Source organism: Sapajus apella, unplaced genomic scaffold (genome assembly GCF_009761245.1).
Source record: "Sapajus apella isolate SASKATOON/1434 unplaced genomic scaffold, GSC_monkey_1.0 scaffold4, whole genome shotgun sequence".
In the NCBI taxonomy this organism is placed as follows: Eukaryota; Metazoa; Chordata; class Mammalia; order Primates; family Cebidae; genus Sapajus; species Sapajus apella.
The window spans coordinates 58,513,866-58,519,172 of NW_022436944.1; the positions used below are offsets into that span (position 1 = coordinate 58,513,866).

General features: G+C 39.9%; 1 pseudogene; it reads left to right on the forward strand.

Annotated features, from left to right (window-relative positions):
• The first annotated feature begins 1,107 nt into the window (after positions 1-1,107).
• LOC116538233 lies at positions 1,108-2,688 on the forward strand (annotated as a pseudogene).
• The last annotated feature ends 2,619 nt before the right edge of the window (positions 2,689-5,307 follow it).

The window sequence follows — 5,307 nt, forward strand, 5'->3', positions numbered from 1 at the left end:
AGGTAAAGAAAGACAATGGTTTTTAAAGGAAATACAAGAAGGATTACAGAATTGTTTTGAGATAATTATCCTTGGCTGCAATAACCAATAACAAGGTGATGCTAGTTTGAGGTTAAACAGGAAGTTGCTGGGCAGATATACTCAAAGACAGTTTTTTGTGTGAAGTTGTGATGGCCTTGGTACAAGCTTGTGGCTTTTGTACAATCTTTTGTGATAGTTCTTATTAGCAGGCATTTATGCATGAGAGCCCTCCCTTCATAGACTTCCCTGGCTCTGTTTGTCAGGGTTGGTTTTTTTTACCCTTTTCTAAGCAACTGCATTTTGATTCTGACAACTTTCACATTTCATCTTTTGATCAAGATCTTTCTTCAAAACCATCATTGATCAATCATCCTGTAGTTAGGTTTTGATTGTCCCTTGATCCTGGAATGAACCTGTCCTGGTTTGGACTGGTTTAGTGCAGTGAGCCAAGATCATGCCACTGCACTCCAGCCTGTGTGCCAGAGTGAGACTCTGTCTCACAAAATAAATAAATATATAAAATACTAGCAAACTGAATTCAACAACACATTAAAAAGATTATTCACCAGGATTAAGTGGTATTTATTCCAAGGATGCAAGAATGTTTCAATGTATGCAAATAAATAAATGTGATACACCAAATTTACAAAACCAAGAACAAAAATTATATGATCATTTCAATAGATGCTGAAAAAGCATTTGCTAGAATTCAACATCCCTTTATGATAAAAACCCTCAACAAACTGGGTATAGAAGGAACATACCTGAAACTAAAGAAGACGACTGTATATGACAAGTCCACAGCCAACATTTTACTGAACAGGAAAAATTGAAAGCCTGTTCTTTAAAATCTGGAACAGGACAAGGATGCCCACTTTTACCACTTTTATTCAACACAATACTTGAAGTCCTGGCCAGAGCAATCAGGAAACAGAGAGAAATAAAAGGCATCCAAATTGGAAAGGAAGAAATCAAATTAGCCTTGTACTCAGAGGGCATGATCTTATATTTAGAAAAACACAAAGACTCCAAAAATTGTTAGAACTAATACATGAATTCAGTAAAGTTGCAAGATACAAAATCAACATGCAATATGAGGTTGGGTGCTGAAGTCCCTACAATTACTGTATTGCAGCCTATCTCTCCTTTCAGATCTATTAATATTTGCTTTACATATATAGGTGCTCCAGTGTTTGGTGCATAGATATTTATAATTGCTATATTCTTTTGCTGAATTTACCGCACCATCATTATAGCATTTACATATGGCAACTGCAAACAATCTGAAAAAAAAAAACAAAAAACAAGAAAGCAATCCCATTTATAATAGCTACAAGGAATAAAAAATACTTATAAATCAATTTAACCAAAAAATTGAAACAAAATTTTTGCTCAGGATTGCTTTGTTGATTTGGCATCTTTTGCAGTCTCACACAAATTTTAGCACTGTTTTTCCCATTTCTGTGAAGAATATCACTGGTATTTTGATAGGGGTAGCATTGATTCTGTGAATTTTCTTCTATGTAAAAAAATCATAAAATGCTGATGAAAGAAATTGAAGAAGACATAAAAAAAGGATATTCCATGCTCAGGAATTGGAGGAAGAATTATTATTGTTAAAATGACAATGCTACCCAAAACGATTTATAGAATCAATTTAATGCTGTCTATATCAAAATACCAGTGATTTTTTTTTTACAGAAATAGAAAAAAAAATTGCAAAAATTTGTATGGAACCACAAAAAATGCTGAATAGCCAAAGCAATCCTGAGCAAAAAGAATGAAGCTGAAGAAATCGCTAAGGAAGTCAGCATTTACATTAAGAAAACTGGCTACAATTCCAACACAGTAGCATTTGTTTCCATTTCTGGTTGCAATGATGACAACATGGTGCAGCTAAGTGCTACATGCCTTGGTTCAAAGGGTGGAAAGTCACCCATAAGGATGGCAACGCCAGTGGAACCCACTGCTTGGGGCTCTGGACTGCATCCTACCACCCATTCGTCCATCTGACAAGCCCTTGCGCCTGCCTCTCCAGGAGGTCTACAGAATTGGTGGTATCGGTACTGTTCCTGTTGGCTGAATGGAGACTGGTGTTTTCAAACCTGGTATGGTGGTCACCATTGCTCCAGTCCACATTACAACAGAAGTAAAATCTGCTGAAATGCACCATGAAGCTTTGAGTGAAGCTCTTCCTGGGGACAATGTGGGCTTCAATGTCAAGAATGTGTCTGTCAAGGATGTTCGTCGTGGCAATGTTGCCAGTGACAGCAAGAACGACCCACCAATGGAAGCAGCTGGCTCCAGTGCTCAGGTGATTACTCTGAACCATCCAGGCCAAATCAGTGCTGGCTATGCCCCTGTACTGGATTGCTACACGGCTCACATTGCATGCAAGTTTGCTGAGCAGAAGGAAAAGATTGATAGCCATTCTGGTAAAAAGCTGGAAGATGGCCCTAAATTCTTGAAATATGGTGATGCTGCCATCGTTGATATGGTTCCTGGCAAGCTCATGTGTGTTGAGAGTTTCTTGACTATACACCTCTGGGTCGCTTTGCGGTTCGTGATAGGAGACAGTTGCCGTGGGTGTCATCAAAGCAGTGGACAAGAAAGCTGCTGGAGCTGGCAAGGTCACCAAGTCTGCCCAGAAAGCTTAGAAGGCTAAATGAATATTATCCCTAATACCTGTCTCCTGGTCTTAATCAGTGGTAGATGAACATCTCAGGACTGTTTGTTTCAATTGACCATTTAGGTTTAGTAGTAAAGATTGGTTAATGATAACAATGCACTGTAAAACCTTCAGAAGGAAAGGAGTATGTTCTGTGGACTACTTTGGTTTTCTTTTATGCATGTGGCAGTTTTAAGTTACTAGTTTTTAAAAACAGTTCTTTTTCTTTTTTTAAAGACAGGGTTTCACCATGTTGACCAGGCTGGTCTTGAACTCCTGGCCTCAGGCGATCCACCTGCCTTGGCCTCCCAAAGTGCTGATATTATAGCCATGAGCCACCACACCTGGCCAAAATCAGTACTTCCTAATGGAAACAACTTGACAAAAATCTGTCACAGAATTTCGAGACCCATTAAAAAGTTTAATAAGAAAAAAAAGAAGGGAAATAACAGATACTGGCATGGATGAGGAGAAAGAGGAACCCTCATACACTGTTGATGGGAAGGTAAATTAGTACAGCCATTATGGAAAATGGTGTGGAGTTTCCTCAAAAAGCTAAAAAATAGGCCGAGTGTAGTGGCTCACACCTGTAATCGCAGCACTTTGGGAGGCTGAGACTGGTGGATCACCTGAGGTCAGGAGTTCGAGACCAGCCTGTCCAACATGGTGAAAATCTATCTCTACAAAAAATACAAAAAAATTAGCCGGGCATGGTGGCAGGTGCCTGTAATCCCAGCTGCTCAGGAGGCTGAAGCAGGAGAATAACCTGAACCTGGGAGGAGGAGGTTGCAGTGAGCCAAGATGGTGCAATTGCACACTCCAGCCTGGGGGACAGAGCAAGACTCCATCTCAAAAAAAAAAAAAAAAACCGCTAAAAAATAGAACTACCAAATGATGCAGCAATTTCACTATTGTTCACTACTGGATATATATCTAAAGGAAAGGAAATCACCACATCAAAGAGGTATTTGCATTCCCATGTTTATTGTGGCACTCTTCACAATAGCCAAAATATAGAATTGATCTAAGTGTCCCTCAGTGGATGAATCAATTAAAAAAACTGCTATATATACACAATGAATCATTATTCAGCTATTTAAAAAAAATGAAATCCTGTCATTTGCTAATGCTGGTTAATGATAAGAATGCATTGTAAAACCTTCAGAAGGAAAGGAGAATGTTGTGTGGACTACTTTGGTTTTCTTTTCTGTGTGTGGCAATTTTAAGTTGTTAGTTTTTAAAATCACTACTTTTTAAGGGAAACAACTTGACCAAAAATCTGTCACAGAACTTTGAGACCCATTAAAAAAATTTAATGAGAAAAAAAAAAAAGAATGGAAATAACAGATGAAAAAAAAAAAAACACTAAAAAATAGAAATACCAGATGATCCAGCAGATTCACTGTTGCATATATACCCAAAAGAAAGGAAATCAACATATCAAAGAGGTATCAGCAGTCTTCTTGTCCACTCTTTGATGACACCCACAGCAACTGTCTGTCTCATACCACAAAGAGAAAAGCAACCCAGAGGTGGATAGTCTGAGAAGCTCTCAACACATGTGGTCTTGCCAGGAACCATATCAACAATGGCAGCATCACCAGGATTCATCTGCATCAAAATGGATGGAACTGGAGGTCATTATGTTAAGTAAAAGAAGCCAAGCACAGAAAGACACATATCACATGTTCTCACTCATATGTGAGAGCTATAAAAGTGGATTTTATGCAGATAGAAAGTTGACCAGTAGTTACCAGAGGCTGGGAAAGGGATAGGTACAGGGGGAATGAAGATAGGTGAGTTAGTGGATACAAATATACCGCTAGAGAGAAAATGTAAGACATGGTGGTCAATAGATCATCAAGGTGACTATAGATAGCATTAATCAATCGAACATTTCAAAATAGCTGCAAAACAATAATTTGAATGTTCCTAGTGTGAAGAAAAGAAAAATATTTAAGATGATAGATAGCCAAGGATTCCTGCAGGTAGTTAGAAAGAGACCACAGACACTGAGGGAAACCCACTCAGGATCTGCTCCTCACCTGTCTCTCTGATAAAATAGTAAGTGAGGTGCTGAGCAGGATGAGCTGCTTTGTGGTTTCTACTGTGAGCATCCCTGCCCTTTACTCAGTGGCTTGTCCTGGAGTGGTGATACCTGAATAGGAGCAGCTGTGGTCCACAGCACTCACAGAGACTAAGGAAAGCAGCAAGTGGATTCAGCACCTTCAGCCGAAATATCCAGGTTCTCACATTGGGACTGACTAGACAATCGACTTGACTCAAGGAGAATAAAGAAAAGCAGTTGGGGGCCATGGCCCACCTGGAAGTAGCCCAAAGCCAAAGGAACCCCCACCCCCAGACAAAGGAAGTAGTGAGTGATCGTGCAACCCTGCCCAGGAAACCATGCTTCTCCCACAGATCTTTGCAACCCACAGACTGGGGGATCCTCTCATGAGCCCACACCACTAGAGTCTTGAGTCCTATACACAGAGCTGTGTGGAGTCTTGACAGAGCAGCCACTCAGGAACTCACAGAGACCCAAGACTTTTACATATTCCAGCCCTGAAATCCCTGGTGAGGCAGCAGATCTGTTCATACACTCCCCTAGGAAGGGG